This window comes from Megachile rotundata, chromosome 1 (assembly GCF_050947335.1).
Source record: "Megachile rotundata isolate GNS110a chromosome 1, iyMegRotu1, whole genome shotgun sequence".
NCBI lineage: Eukaryota > Metazoa > Arthropoda > Insecta > Hymenoptera > Megachilidae > Megachile > Megachile rotundata.
In genome coordinates this window covers 7,779,462-7,796,129 of record NC_134983.1, presented here as the reverse complement: position 1 = coordinate 7,796,129, position 16,668 = coordinate 7,779,462, and the positions used below count along the sequence as shown (strand labels likewise).

General features: G+C 29.6%; 2 protein-coding genes across 27 annotated transcripts in view; one reads left to right on the top strand and one right to left on the bottom strand.

Moving 5' to 3' along the window:
* Positions 1-16,668, top strand: part of LOC105661785 (uncharacterized) — a 351,630-nt gene that overhangs the window by 59,673 nt on the left and 275,289 nt on the right. The gene's annotated exons all lie outside the window — the stretch shown is intronic.
* LOC100882687 (GTPase-activating Rap/Ran-GAP domain-like protein 3) overlaps positions 1-16,668 on the bottom strand; it is a 33,926-nt gene that overhangs the window by 16,604 nt on the left and 654 nt on the right. For 5 of the 11 annotated variants that reach the window (XM_076534633.1, XM_076534639.1, XM_076534647.1 and 2 more), the window contains exon 1: positions 6,966-7,489. The exons of 2 other annotated variants lie outside the window; for them this stretch is intronic. The gene's annotated coding sequence lies outside the window, so the exon portion shown is untranslated. Of the gene's footprint in view, positions 1-6,965; positions 7,493-16,668 lie in introns of those variants that run through there. 4 more of the 11 variants (XM_012279313.2, XM_076534660.1, XM_076534676.1 and 1 more) reach the window with 3 other exon arrangements.

Genomic DNA, 16,668 nt, shown 5'->3' with positions numbered 1-16,668 from the left:
TTTGCACCACCAAATCACTATATTGTCATAACCATAAACCCCCCAAATCTCAGAGTCTCCAAATACTCGCGTCCTCAGATCCCATAGTCCCTAAACACCTTACGTAATAAATATCAATAACAACCCAATACGATATTAATAATGAATTTTCTACATCAAATATATCCACTATTTTGTCCACTTCCATTAGAATTTTATGAAAAAAGTAATATCTCATAACTGGTTTAATCTAAAGAGACTCTGGAATCAATATCTTCCTTAAATCTGAAGCTACCTTTCTTTCTAAAGTTAGTTGTAGCTCATTCCTACAAAAAAATGCAAAATTATACAGAAAATTTTAATTACGTAACAAAAATAGATTTCCATAACATTTTTCACTGAATTGCTTTTAAATATGTTGCAGAACTCTTGCACATTAAATATGTGATGCATAGTTGAATGTCAACAACAATTGAATAAAATCAGATGTAATATGTTTTTAAGCTATTTCCTGACTATAATGCACGAAATTTTCCCATTATTTATCCAAGCTATGTTGTACAGTGTAAAACGCTATACTGAACAGCATTATTGTATATGCATCATCGACCGATAGCGAGTCTCCTAAATTCCTTTTCCTGTACACTTGTTTGGCAAGCAACGTGTGCGATCCTTTGACCTCTTCCTGACCGCATTAACCCGAAGGTTAACAGCGTCGACAATGTTCTACGGTATTGGTGGCGTCAATAATAAACTTCCATTATTCAAACCTTTTGAACATCCTGGTTAACGGACATCGATATCGTTGACCGAATTTTCTTGTTCCGGGGGTCTGCAACCCTTTGCAACAACAAGGGATATGGAAGCGGAATCAATGACACTGGCGGGAGAACGACGACACGAAAATTAAAAACAAAACTGTGTGTGTGATCGCTATATGCTTTGCAAACTTCTGCATTACATAGAAACTACTACTTCTGTACATGGAAACGTAATACCGATACAGGTAAAATCGAATTAGAACTTCTGTCAAGTCTGTTCAATTTTTGATGTGTTGTTCTTGTGAAGATGAATATATCTTTAATATAGTTTATTATACTAATATAGTTTAACCCTCTGCGATCGTATTAAATTTGGTCATGGGTGTCGTCCAGACGGAATTAATTTCCCTTAAACGAGCAGCAATAACATAGTAAGATGATAAAGGATAAACAAGATTTATTAATTCTTTTGTGAATTTACCATCAATATAATCGATAGAATTGCTCACTTTTTGCATTCACGTCGTTACATTTGCATTTCTGAAAACATTTTCATTCAAATGTAACATCTAAAATATTTGGAGAAATCTTTCCTTTCGAAATGTATTTTTAAAAAGTGGTATGTTAGCACATGTTCCATAGTCCAATAATATTTTATATTAGGATCTGGTATAGTACCCATGTTAAAGATTACATCCAAGAAAGCTGTTGACTCTTCTTTCGTCACATCGATCCAGTTATTCCACGTTGATCGATCAGATAAGTTCTGCTGTTCTATTTTATTCTTGGCATATTTATTTGATTCCGATACAATTGTTTCAAGTAGTGTATCTGTGAAAAGGAGTCTGAAAAAGTGGATAGGTTCGGTGCAATGATCAGGTACATTAGGCCCAACAATCTTAGATCCCGTCGAAAAGTTGGTTTTTGATTGTGGTTGAATAAAGTATAAGATTAGTATGGTTCTTTGCTGAGGTGGCTGAGAGCAGACGTACGAACGCAAAGGGTTAAGGGGTGAGAAACACTTAATACAAGAGGTCTACATGGACAAAGGTAAAAGTGATACAAGTTGCACTCGATAATATGTTTAACAGATTATGTTTTCTTATTTATTGTTAATTAACGATCGATGGAATTGCGAAACTATTTTGTCCCGTGTTTTGATGCTCGGAAATAGGATTCCCAGCCTATCCTATAAGATTCCTACTTTGTGTAACAAGCCTTTGATTTGGTCCACATTTCAATGGAACCTTGGAAAATCTCGGTTTACTAGAAACTGTCGGAAAATGTAGTTCATCTCATGTTGATCAAAGGTTCCTATGGCAACTCGATTCATTGAGCTATATTAGCTTTAGGAGTCTTGAAAGTCGAGAAACTGTCATTATTACTAAAATCAGAACACTCGTATCTCGAAGTCCAAAAATAAATCTCGAGTAACAGAAATTTAAACATCGGAGGAAAATGGGTTTATTCTCTTTAATCGATATGACGATGTTGATCAAATCTATTTGATGCTGATGTAGTTCCCACCGCAAACATATAGCATTCTTACATTCAAAAGTCAAAATTAGAATATTTAAAATCACTTCTTGAAATTTTTATTACACGAAAAAAATTATATAGAGAAAAAGATTTGAAGAAATTATTGAATATTTTGGTGAGTTGACGGATTTTTAGCAGACACGTTTTCTGCAAAATCACATGACTTTTGAAAATACGACCTAAATAGTGTTCAGCATAGTTTCTAATCTAGAATTTCAGTTCCGTTAGTGTTTTCTCGTAACAAATAGCTGTAGTCGCAAATTTTGAAATTTCTAGACTTTCAAGTGTTGCACGAGAAAACTTTTTCTATACTGTCAATTGCAAATAGTAATTGTATTATTTATAACAAGTATACTTATTAGTATTTATCACAGATCTAAAGTTGATGTAAGAAGCTCTAAATGCTATTTCATATTTACTATCTCGTGAATGTTTTGTAACATTCGTATTCTTAGAATGTAGCAATTAACGTTGAACTGTATTGGTATCAATTACAAGAAAAAATTGTGAAATTAAACAATTATTTGCTGTAGATTGAAAGAGTCTTATTACAATCTTGCAATACAAGACCACCCGTGATGATAAGTGCAGAAAGAAGATGGCTACGGTATAATGGAAATTGCTACCTCAGATTTTCATTTACTTAAATTGCTATAATCATAATTTAGGTTAGGAGAAAATTGAACGAGGGTAAATAACAATGGAATCTTGTTTTATAAATGAATTCGAAGATTTTTATAAAAATAGAAAAGCATTCCGGATTGTGTATAACAATTAGACTATATTAGTCTAATATTAGACTATATTAGAATATTTATGTGATAGACATTTTTCTATAAAGAAATTTTGATTTGTAAAATATTTCTTCACTAGCACAATTAACAATACATGTAATTGTGCTTTAAAAAAGCACATGTCAAAAATTATTAAAAATTTTATAGTAACATAATACTGTAAAAGTATTACAGTAAATGAAAATTTGGATTATTTTATTTCGTCCAAAAATAATAGAAATTAATTTTATTTAGATTTATGAAAAACAATTGTCTTCAAAACTACATTTCAATTGTGACATTTGTAAATAACTTGCAATTTACAAATTCTTTCGAAAATTTCTGATTAAACTATAAAAAATTCTAAACGTACAAAGAAATTTTTGTAAGCAAAAAGTTTGACATTTTTTTCAAATGAAAATACATCAAGTTTAAATTTGTTTAAATTTAAATATACCAAATATCAGCAAAAACAACCGAATAAAATTATATTTATTTTCATAGTATATCTAACAAATATAAAAAAGAATTTTTTATTTTTATGATTGACGATTTTTATTTCCTAAATGGTACACGAATACGAAGCAACATTTTTTTATTATTTTAACAAGCAATGCACAAGCCCATACTGTGTTTCATTCGTTTTATTTTTTTGTATGCTTCTTGCTCCTCGCTTTTCCTATCAAAATTAAAGGAAATCAAGATGAAGTAGTGTTCGCTTTGACTGCGATTCCTTTCATTTAGATTCTAGAATTATCCTTGCTAAAGAAACTATGTACTTATACTTATAATTTCACGTAGATCAGATATCAAACCGTCCACAAGATAGAATATAGGAAACGTCTTTCAACTTTGACATTTTAATTAACGGATAAAATGTAACAAGTAGAGACAGTCGCTTATTTCGTTCACCACGGTAATTAATTTCAATTTTTCCAGCAAAAATGTTTCTCAGGAATATTCGTAAAAAATACTCGGTAATTGCGAAATATTTTTCCTTTCACCTTTTTCAAGTTATAAGCTCATAACCTTGAAATTTAAATAGTATTCAAACGATAATCTATTAATTTGTTTATAACGTTTTATTATATTTATTTGATAGAGTAGTTGTATAAAATCCTTGAACAATTTACAAGAAATATGAAAGTAAAGAATGTTCTATCTTAGGTCTTCTCTGTGCATTTTATAAAAGTCACTCTACGATCCATCACAGTTTAACTTCAATATTGAAAACTTTATTTCAAGTAAAGTATGATATAGAGTGTATTCGATCAAAAGGACTGTTTATTAATACTTTTGCATATTTTTATGAAAATGACTTGTACTTTTAAATTTGTATCTGAATGTCAATAACTAGTTGTCAAATTAAATTTACATTATTTAATGTTATGCAACATATATGTATAACATATGTAAGATATTACATATGCAACGTATGTAAATAATAATGTATTATTTTTGCATATTTTCACGAAAAGGACTTGTAGTCTAAAATTTGTATCTGAATGCCAGTAAATATGCGTCAGATTGAATTTATATTATTTAACGTTATGTAACATATATGTATAACGTATGTCATATACTACATATGTAACGTATGTTAATAATAACGTATTACTTTTGAAAATATTTTCATGAAACGACTTGCACTCTTAAATTTATCTGAACGTCAATAACTAGTTATCAGATTAAATTTATGTTATTTAAATAACACTGCATGTAATAAATTAGTAATAATATTAATTAGCATTAGGATAATGTAGAATCCTTTCCAAGTGAAAAATTAGAGGAGAGTGCCATCGCGTACTACGAGATGCTGGTAGTTAATTTAAAGCGCGCCAAAGAATTAGAAAACCTAATTAACTGCGGAAATCAGGTCAAAGTAAAATATTTTTTCATGAATGGTTATTAAAACAACTAGTTATTTCATTCTAACTAAATATTTCAGAAATAATTATTAACGTTATGTATGCATTGAAAGTACAAAAAATAATAAATGAAACTCGACTAGCAATTTCTCAGATAAAAATTCATCAGTACAGCGTGCTTTCATGGAAATAGGTGAAAATTGCAATTTTTTAATTTTCTATTTGGTAAATAAATTCGAAGTCTGCAAAATGATGGAAATTCCTCACGGAAACTTTGTGCGAAATATATTACAGTTCTTTTTGAACGAAACGTATAACTTTCAGGTCAAGAAGTAATTTATAGTAATTTTTCATCAGGCAAAAAACTAATTTTTCATCAGTTATTTTTATACAAATATTCAATAAAAAATTATGAAATATATTGCTTATCAAACGTTATTTATTGCAAATCTTCTAAAAGTCTATTTATTATTAAATATAAAAATATTAAGCATTTGATGAACATAAAATAAATGTTACAATACATGAAAGTTTTAAAATGAAATATTTGTACTTTGCTTGTGTTACATTTTTTCTTGAGCGCAAACTTTATTGAAAACTTTTCTCGAATTTATTACGTAACTTCATCTGCTTCTTTCTTTAATTTTAACTTTTTTAATCTCCTGATTTTGCGACGCTTCTATTACTCTTGAATCGCTTTTCTTTATTTATGGAATAAACTTACTTTTAGTATTACAACAAAAATTCAATTTCTTTTATATTATTTTATCATTTTTATGTTAGTTCAAAAATTAGTTATACGTGTAGGAAAAAATTGAAACTAAATAATAATTGATCATAGATTTTTAACATCAATATCATACATATAATAACAAGTCATTGAATTAACAAAACTAAACAATTTTCATGTCATGAAAAATCGTAATACCAACTACTTGTACACATAATACATACAATTTTTAATTGTCAATTTTCATTTTAGAAATCATTGCGAATATTTGTTAATATTCAATTTAAAAGATTTATTTTATGAAGTGATATAAAGTTTATGTCTGTCCAAATATTAATTTCTTCAAGATAAAAAATTATACAACGCATACCAGTATTTCTACGTATAAAAATAAATGAAAAATTTGCAATACAAATTTTTATCGAACTTTATTTTCAAGACAATCTGAAAGCTTCTTGAAATATTTATAACAAAATTTATTTACGACGGGAAAACAATTTAACAGATAATTCGTTACTTTTGATTATTGATTGATAATAATACTCATTACATTATAAATTAACACTGATTAATTATTTAATTAATGATTAATAATACACATTAATATTTAATCATGTATTAAGGATTACATAACATTATTCAATAACAAAAGTTAATATATTCATAATTAATCAATTATATTGTTATTAATTTACAAATCTATAAATATATCTAAATATGTAATGTAATCAATATCGAAAAAATATGTTAATATGTTAATATAAAATTCCATAAAATAATTTTGTCAGTATACCAGTACTGTTTACCGCGCATTTAGTCGTTCAATTAATTAAAATGTATCGAAATTATTTTCCCGGTAAACAAATTTTGTCACAAATATTTTGTAGAACTCTCAAATTCTTTGTGGCTGCACCATTAATACTGGGTCACCATGCATTAATTTAGGTAGATGACATAACTCGATCAGGGGGTTAATAGCCTTACGCGTGACTTGTACTCATGATCGTTTTCATGAAGTAACTTGCAATTTAACCCTTATGATTCGATACTAATTATGGCCGATGTGATTCATCGTAAGTGTATAAATTATAACCCATTCAATCTATAATCGAATTATGCGCCTATTACGTACAACTTCGTTAAATTTCGTACGATAAACCTCGGCAAATAAATTGCAAACTTCGTAAGCCATTCCAATACGAATTCTTCAAATATTTGCTAAATATTCTCAAAGTCTTAATTCAAGAAACAGTACCAAAATGAAATTATCAACGATTCCCGAAAACGTGTACTTATTCTAAAAAAAAACTGTTACCTATTTTATGTTGTCCGTCCCGTTACCATTACTTAACTCGAAGTCGCAATCGACACCAAAATTTTAAGTCTCGGCTATCAACTCTGCTTCGATTGAATTCGTAAGCAAACGTGTACAGTATCCAGCGCACAATCACCGAAGATGCAATCGAACGTTTTATCGGTGCGCATTGTTCGAAGCAAAGAGGTTATTGCCACAAATTCGAGCGGGGTCCAAGCAACGGATCAAAGAGGAATTTTCGGGACAACACACTGTTTCCGAATACGGACCACGACCTCGATTTCGAGCGGCGATTGAACGCGCCGTTGTCGAAAAGAAAATTATAAGGGAAGAACAAAATGCACGACGATTTTTACAGAGTATCTAAACGATTGAAATATAATCGATCACCGACGGGTTCGTCATGGATTTGTAACCCTTACTGACTGTCAGGACACGACTCCTTATGAACGAAAACGGAGCAAACCACGATGAGAGAGCTCGTATTCCTAGCAACACGACGACCCGACGACTGGCGCCGCGTCGTCGAACTCATTGGCTCTCTTTTCCGTCCCTCTCGACGTCATCCTTCCATTTCTCTCGCACTCGTTGTTTTAGCACTGTCCTGTCTCACCGACTCGGTTTTCTCTTTCGGTTTCAACGCGACTCGTGTCTGCCCGTCTTCCTTCTTCGCTCTTTTTTGGATTCTGCGTTTTCGACGCTGTTGTCCTGTAGCGGCGCACATTCGAACCGGACGGATTTTTCCTAGTTTTCTCCGCCGACCTGAAACGTCAAAACTAATCCCTGTCACGGCATCACAGAGTTCTACATTTAAACATTCAGAATTGTATACCGCATTCTGTTTTAGGGCCTCCTTTTAATATATGAACAGCGGGAACAAGAGACTGTAAATGCCACTTTTTGGAATACTGCTTTCTGGTTATGAAAAGAGTATTTAGACGAAAGAGGATGTTACGGAATTGTGGAGGGAAATCGCTATTATTCGTAGTTCTTATTAATAACGGGTTTTTAGATTTCGTCGATAAATAGTACAGAAACAGTTTCGGAATTAACATTTAACATACTAACGTACAATACACATATTAAGTATTTGAAGTTAATAATAAATTAGAAAAATATATATACGATCGATTAAATATAATTGAGCATAAACATTAATTACTTATCTCGATACAAGTCAATACAGATTTCAAGATATCTCGACAAATGTGATTTAAAATAACAAACTTGTAAATCGATTATTTGACTGGTTTGGTGCTTTCAGGGTTGAAGTAAATGACTCCATAAGAAAGTGTTTAAAAAACAGTCACCTTTTATTAACATGTACAGGTTTTTGTATAATTGCATTACATTTGTACATAATAACAGTAAAATGCTTGTGTTTAATTTTTATTACACAATAACATTTATGTCAAAATACTTAATTATTTAGAACTTTGACCTTACCCATCGCCATTTCTTTGAAACGTGTTGCCAAGGCCGATTACTCTAAACCTTTTTTTGTGTACTTATATAACCGTTGCTTGGCCTTATTGTAAAACTGTCCTCAGGGGTTTTCCTTTTTTCCCACATTTTCTTACATGCTAAGAGCGACTTCTTACCAAAAATCGATGTTCTGCCGCAACGTCGCCATTTGAATTCTAAGTAATTTTACAAAAACCGACCCAACGATAACTAATTAATTTCATACTATAATGAAATTATAGTTAATTTCATAATTATTACACAAACTCTAAATAATATGTATACTATTAACTCTTTGTCCTATTATATACAGGGTGTTACCTGTAACGCTACTCCTGATTTTTCTCCCACTTGCAGCCATCTAACGAAAAAAAGTTTAGAACAGAATTTGCAGATTATGAAGTGCACAATAGATACTAGTAAAGCAAATTTTGAAAACAATTTATTCTGTTGGCAAAGTCAAGGTCACCTTGGGTTTTTTATATAGGAACATACATTTTTTTATTTATAGCTTTAGAGGACATCGAGACGAATTCAAAACACATATTACATGATATTTTCATTAACATATTACTCGATTTACAGAAGTGGAAATATGAAGTAAAAGACCGGAATATTACGTGATGGAAGGCGGCATACATTTTGAACATATAATTAAATAAAGTGTATTTTTCTTACATTTTAGTCGCGTGTTTACATTAAGTAATCTCTTCGGAATCAAATAATGGTTGCACTACCAAAGTCAAAAGCTAAGTACTTCACATTTCCTCTTCTGTAAATCGAGTATTATGTTAATAAAAAGATCATGTAATATGTGTTTTGAATTCGTCTCGATGTCCTCTAAAGCTACGAATAAAATAATGTATGTTCCTATTTAAAAAACCCAAGATGACCTTGGCTTTGCCAAGAGAACAAACTGTTTTCAAAATTTGCTTTACTAGTATCTATTGTGCACTTCATAACCTGCAAATACTGTTCTAAACTTTTTTTCGTAAGGTGGCTGCAAGTGGGAGAATAATCAGGAATAGCGTTACAGGTGACGCCCTGTATGCATCCCACACGTGACGCACACTTCATTTCACATGTGACAAACCGGACTCATATCTTCCCTGCTCATTGGCAATTCTTGATTTCACAGATCGTAATTTGAATTGAACCAAAAATTCAAAGACAAAATGCACTCAACATTTTAACTTTCATTAGTTGTTTTAGTGTTATAGTAATAATTAGCTAGCTGTGAATGACGCAACTGCCTAGAAAGTTGTAGGTTAAGGGGTTGAACATAAATCTTTTTACTGAATTGTTAATTTTAGAGGTTTTCCTTTTGGACAAAGAGAATTAAATGTAAGGGCACACTATGCAGAGCATTGCCTACAATTTATTTATTTTTCAATATTTTTTTTATAGCAGAAATATTGAATTATCCTCAGAGTATGCTCTTTACAGCAGACTAATGTTTACTGATAAAAGTATATTGTTTTTAAAAAAATTCACAACAAAGTCATGTTTTTTTATGATTTTCTGTAGGCGTCCCCTTTAACTGGTCGAAATAATGTCGACTTGTTTATACATTGTTTGATAATTATCAGATGTTTTTCTGATTTAATAAAAAGTTGTTTGATTAGGGGAGATGCACTGACCACTTTAGATTTTTTATTTCAAGTGGTTTAGATGAAGGTCAAATTGAAATATCGTGGTTTATAATATAAATGACCAAGATTATTCTTCGATTAAAGGAATCGAATTTTTCTTAAATTTGATATTAAGGACTTATAACCAGAAAAAATACGGAGGATGTAATTTGTGGTGGATGAAAAATCGTCGTCTAAATAATTCTCTTTCTTAAACAAATACCTCTTTGTTGAATTTCATTCTTCAAAAATTGTCGTGAGAAAAGTACTTTTAACAATGCAAAAACAGTATTTAACATACAAAAAGAGACAAATTATTTACATTTAACCTATTTTTATAAAACTTTTTATTTTTAACACGGTTGTCAAACTTCTCTTTTATTTTCTCACGCAAGAGATAATGCAGGGGTTTAATACATAATTAAAGAGTAGGTGAATAACATTGAAAATACATATATGTTTAATGCAAATTTTATTACTCTTCATAGTAATGAAAATCTTCAAAAAATTGTCAAAACTAAAATTACATAACAGCATGGTAGAAACACACATAACAGAAAGATTCTTTAAAGACGTATTTAAATCAAGTTCCAAATTGACAATGTTAAATTCTATCAAGGAAAATCATGGAAATTAAAGATATATAAAATAGTAAAAATATACTTATTTCTTTTAATTTTATAACTTTTGTTCTTAACACTAGATTAAAAATAAAGTATAGAAACACATAAGCAAATACTCGGACATTAACCTCTTAGCCTACAATTTTCCAGACAACTAATTTCACAGCTAACTAATTATTCCTACAATATTAAGGCAACTAAAGAAAATTAAAATGTTAAGTACACTTTGTCTTCGGCGATCCTTGATTACACATATTATAATTTTAATTGAACCCAAAATACGTATATGTTGTATGCAGAGAAGATATGAGTCTGGTTTGTCACATGTGAACTGTAGTGTGCGTCACGAGTGTGGCACCATATTGTAGTGTAAGGAGTTACCTAACATATACAGCCATTGTCTACCTCAACAAAATATGACAACCCTTGCAACAAATGAGCGGCAAGAAAATTGTATTACATAAAATGTGAAAACAGAGACCAGTCATTTCGGATTGATAGTTCCAGTGTTAAATCTCAACTACTTTCTCTAAGAGTGAATTTTCCCTATATTTTTTGCGTTCTTCATCTCAAATAGTTGTATACATGGAACACTTATCAACATTTGGCTAATTTTGAATTAGTTAACCCATCGATTCAATTTCTAGTCTCGTTATTTTCTGGTTGAATAGAAGCAACGAGCTCCACTCAGCGTTAATTGTATTTTAAGCTCAGTTTCTGTCGAAAATTGCCCGGGTCGTAACTTTTCCTTGCTAGGTATATTCGCGTATAATCTCTGCGATCAAGTTTTCCTATGGTGTATTATCATTCTCGTACTCGTACCCCTCTGTTGTATCTTTTCTAACGTACGTTCCGGTCTCTGTCTACATATGCAGTAGGGACCCACTGCGGTCGATTTCCACTTGGTCGAGCGTGATCGAAATTGATCTACGCGACACAAAAGAGGTACCGACGGTCGGGACATCGGTCGGTCCGATAGCAAAAGAGTTAATTATAAAGAGAGGCGAGCGTCAAAATCCGATACGTCGTCATTAACGCCATCGACCGATGAAGCCTTGTGCGCTCGCTCGATCGCGAATACAACGATCAATTATCGGAAGGAGATCGATATAGGCCAGATAGCTTAGATGCTCGATTTCATATTAAAATAAAAACGGACCGGTTAGTTTTTATTTCTGGAAAGACTAGTCGCGGAACGATGTGTACGTGATACTAAAACTGATTTTCTTCGGATCGATACGCTTTATCAAATGTTCTTTTTTTGGTCAAAAATGGTTTCTTGTGAAAGAACTGAATCTGACACAATGGTTTCTTTTAATTTGAAATATTTAAATACCCACAAAATTGGACCTCCATAAGCTACAATAGTCTTATTTATTTAATAACATTTTTTTTGTAAATCAAGTTTTTTTGTATATGCAATATGAAATCATAACAAGTAATTAATCATTGATGAGAGAATTTTTTTTTAAACAAAGAATTAAGATATTTGTTCCAACAAAAATAAAATAAATTTCATCGATGGACATACATGTGTACCCATCGTTAATCGATAAATGGTTGAATCAGAATAAGTTTCTACAAACATGTAAAAATTGTCGTTAAAAAATATTTAACACCAAATGTAGGTCATACTAAGTTTTTCAAGTGCAACAATATTTATAGAAAAATTATAAACCACAGAAGTTAAGATTATTAGTGCGATTATATTTGGTCTGATGTCTCATTTATTAAGCATTACTTGATTTGTTGATTTGATGTAATTATTTCTGATGTCTTTTGTATCATTTCATTTTTAATGACGTGTTTCTTATTACTTTAAAGAAGTAAATATACTTTTTGCGAAGAAAACGATATACACATTTTGTTTGTTGAATTGATTACTTTAAAATTACATATATATGTTTGTAGTAAAATATTTTATTAAAATCTATAAATTGTGTTTATAAATGTAAATCTTGATAAAAGAGCAATCTTTGAAATAATAAATAAAATAATGTCCACTTCAATGTTTGAAGGTTTTGGTAAATAGATTTCTTTATTTGGTATTCTTAACGAAATGAAAGAAGCAGTAGATTACTAATGGCTACATTTATCTTACGTCGAGTTTTACGAGACACCAACTACAATGGAGGAGCAGTTGGTAAGAGACCCTACATTTTTGAGATCAATAAATTTAAACGTTTGGAATTCGCAAAAAATGTATAAATTATGATCCACGTTTTTGGAATAACGCAATATTTTCTGATAGAATAAATGAAGGTAATTAAAGAAAACAATGAAATATGAAAGATATTTTCTTATTTGAATTAATCTATGTTTTACAGTAAGCTTCGATACAACTATACATACAATGATAAATATTATGAATAGTATAATAATAATTTAACTTTTAAAGTAAAAAATTATTCAAATTAATATTTGTTTTGTAGTAAATTATAATACAACTATATTTATGATAAATATTATTAATAGTATAATAATAATAATTTGACTTTAAAGAAAGAAATGCAAAGATAATTTTTGTTTGTTTAAATAATTTGAAAAATATTTTCTGACCAAATCAATACTCAATTACTGATCAAATAAATTTAAGCATATAAAATGCAAAAAAGATTATCGAAATATCATACCGATATTTTTATTTATTTTATTTACTAAATGGTAGTAATTGGCGATATATTTTTGAAATAAAACGTACGATACGTGTCTAGTTTATCATTTTTCGATCTCGATGTCGGAGAATTCGTTCAAGATGAAATATGATGTAGTGCACGTGAAATTGAGAGGGTTTAAATCATTATTTTGCTAATTTCGAATTTGTTGCTTATAATACCTCGTAAAAGCTGGTATTTTCTAATTATCCTCTCATTTGACATTATTATTTTAGGTCATGTGAATACTCTTGAGAAAAATCATATACGTTTGTTGTAAAATATTATTTGTTATAATATGAGATAAAGTCTCTACTATCTTATATTTTCTATTCAAAATTTGTTCACCATGTAATTCTAGTAATTCATTTATATACACATAATCAATATAAATATCCTAACAATTTCTTTTTTATCTTATTAGAAATTTTTCAATTTGAAAAAGTATGTTACTTTAAAAATAAAGATCGACAGTAAGTTTCAACTATATAATTAAAGTGTTAGGAATTAATTTGCTAACATAATTGTGTCTTTAGATACTCGCAATTTTTTTTTAACTTGTTACCATTTTTAGAATAATCAGCATCTCTGAATTTTACATGACATGTACAATAATACTATTGCACAATTAAAGGTTTTTTTTCCTTAAAATGAAGTAGAAGCAAAAGTAGAAAAGATGGAAATAATACTTCCATATTACAGTCAATCTTTTAAATTTCTCAATAAAGCCTGGAAATTTAATTGACGGTTACTCATTCTTTATTAGATTTTGTTACAAAATATTGTAACGAAATTTTTCTTCTATAACTACCACAATTAATCAAAAGTTGTCATTGTTCTTCTCTACCTTGCGCGTAAATCCCTTATCGCAGGGAAATATCGAGTTTTCATTGTATATATCTCACGGTATACATGATTAATGGCTAGGAAATCTATTATTGAGTGTCGTATAGCTACAGGTGGGAAAAAGTGATTCCTGCTGGAACAAATTAAAATTTACTATGAAAATAACAATATTTCATTTATTATCCATTATTTATTCAATGCCAAAAAATTATTACAAATAGTTGTCAAAAAATTTATTCTGAACCTTAAGTACAGAATTGATTGTTTCGACAAATATTTCTGTAGAAAAATATTTTTTTAGAAAAGTGTTATCGAAAGTATTAACGCCATAAAATTATTACAAACAGTTGTAAAAAATTTATACTGAGCAATAAGTACAGAATCAATTTCTTTCGACAAATATTAGGTATTTCTATAGAAAAGTATTTTTTTAAAAAAGTATTATCGAAAGTATCGAACTGAGCTATTCTCTTCTATAAACAGTTTCAACGTCAGAGTTCATAGCTAATTAACCGAGCGTTAAATAAATACGGATATTTTAATCCAGTCTAAATATGGATCTATATATAATCACAGTCCCCAAGTAAATTTGTTCTCGCGTACAATGTGTTAAATCAAACCTACTTAATCATATTTACTTAAACGAAAAAATTGCATACATTTTTCCAGCAAGTTTATATTATTTTGTCCTGTAATTAATAAATTTCTTAAAAGTGTCCCCGTTATAGGACCTTTCTAACAACTCTTTTAAGTTATAAACGGTTGTTGACCATCTTTTGTTGTAAACGGAGATATTGACGACAGATGGAAATTGTGGAGAGGGTGAGACAACGTTTCATAATCCAATAGATCGAGTTTTTGATGCGTTAACTGTGATACGTGTAGGTGGGTTATTATATAAGAGTATCGGACATCTTCAACTTATAAAAGTTCATTGTTTAACAGATAATTTATTGACATCCCTTCCAGTTCATGGAGGTACTTCTTTGTTGTAATAGTTTTGCCCTACATTCGAGAATTTAGCACAAATATCACTTGCTGTTGATCATCGTAACTGTTATAATGACTTTTCTCTGATATAACTTTTTGGGATATAACTTTTATAAAGTATCTTGATGCTCGTAATAAATGTCGACCGACGTACACAATATTTAATTGTGCGTTAAAAGTCGGTTACACGCGTGGACAATTCTTCCTTTTCATGGAAATATGTATTTAAATGCATACAAGCAATTATTTTTCTAACAATTTAAAATCATTGTTTTATCATGTGTTCATTAATTACGAATAAGGAAGGGAACAAGTAGTATAATCACAGTTCTGCTTTGTCGTTGATACAATAATCTTTAGCTGTGTAGGTTTTGTTATTTATGTAATGATTTTTAAGATATCAATTAACGGAAAACTGAAACTATACGTTTTTCTTTTCGTAATAATATGCATAAACATCCCCTAATGAAGTAGACTTAATCACAGACGTAAGAGAGTTAGACATAACTTGAAATAAAAAATGACGAGAAAAACGATGTAAAAATTTGTGAATGCAACAAAAAATTAACTCAATTCGACAAATAGTTACTAAAATAATTTTGTATGAAAATAAGTAAACACTCACTGTAAATATTTGAGCTTTTAAACTAATTTAAACTTTGTGAAATTAGAATTTAACCCTCATATCATAATTTCATGTGTACTGTTTTATATTTCATTTGAAACATGCAATAGTTGTGTAGTAAGATTGCACTAAATAATTGCTAGCATATTTTTTTTGTAAATAAAAGTGGTTTGAAAAAATAAAAATATTCGTATGTATAATAATTCATAATAATAATTAAATGTAGATCTTGATCAATAATAATTCTCTTAAACAGTTAATATGTGAATATGTGAATATGTTAATATGTTAATATGTTAATATGTTAATATGTTAATATGTTAATATGTTAATATGTTAATATGTTAATATGTTAATATGTTAATATGTTGTTATGTTAATATGTTAATGTGTTAATATGCCATATAATAAAATTTCAGTCACATAAAAGATTTGTAACTAAAAAAATCAATATGAGAATACTATTTCCAAGACTATCAGAAACCTTGGCTGTATTAATAGAATATTTGAAAATTTAAAAAATCCTTTTACCTTAACATCACTGTAATGTTCTCATTTAAGATCCATTACCGAGTACAGCTCTCCTGTATCACCGTATTTTGAATATTACATCTCTCCAATCCAGAGGGTTCAACATACACCTTTGCTTCTTATATTTCATAACCCTTGTTGGACTTGTCACAATTATACTACCTCAATTTAATTAGATCGTTTGCAAATAAAATTCTTCTGGGTCACATGAAATGTCCTGATAGTAATGAATTATTTCTTACATAATTTAAAAAACACTCAACCTTTATCTGAACACATTTTTCACTTTATATGGTCAATCTAGTTGAACAAATCTTGACGTTACCCAATAAATCTTGA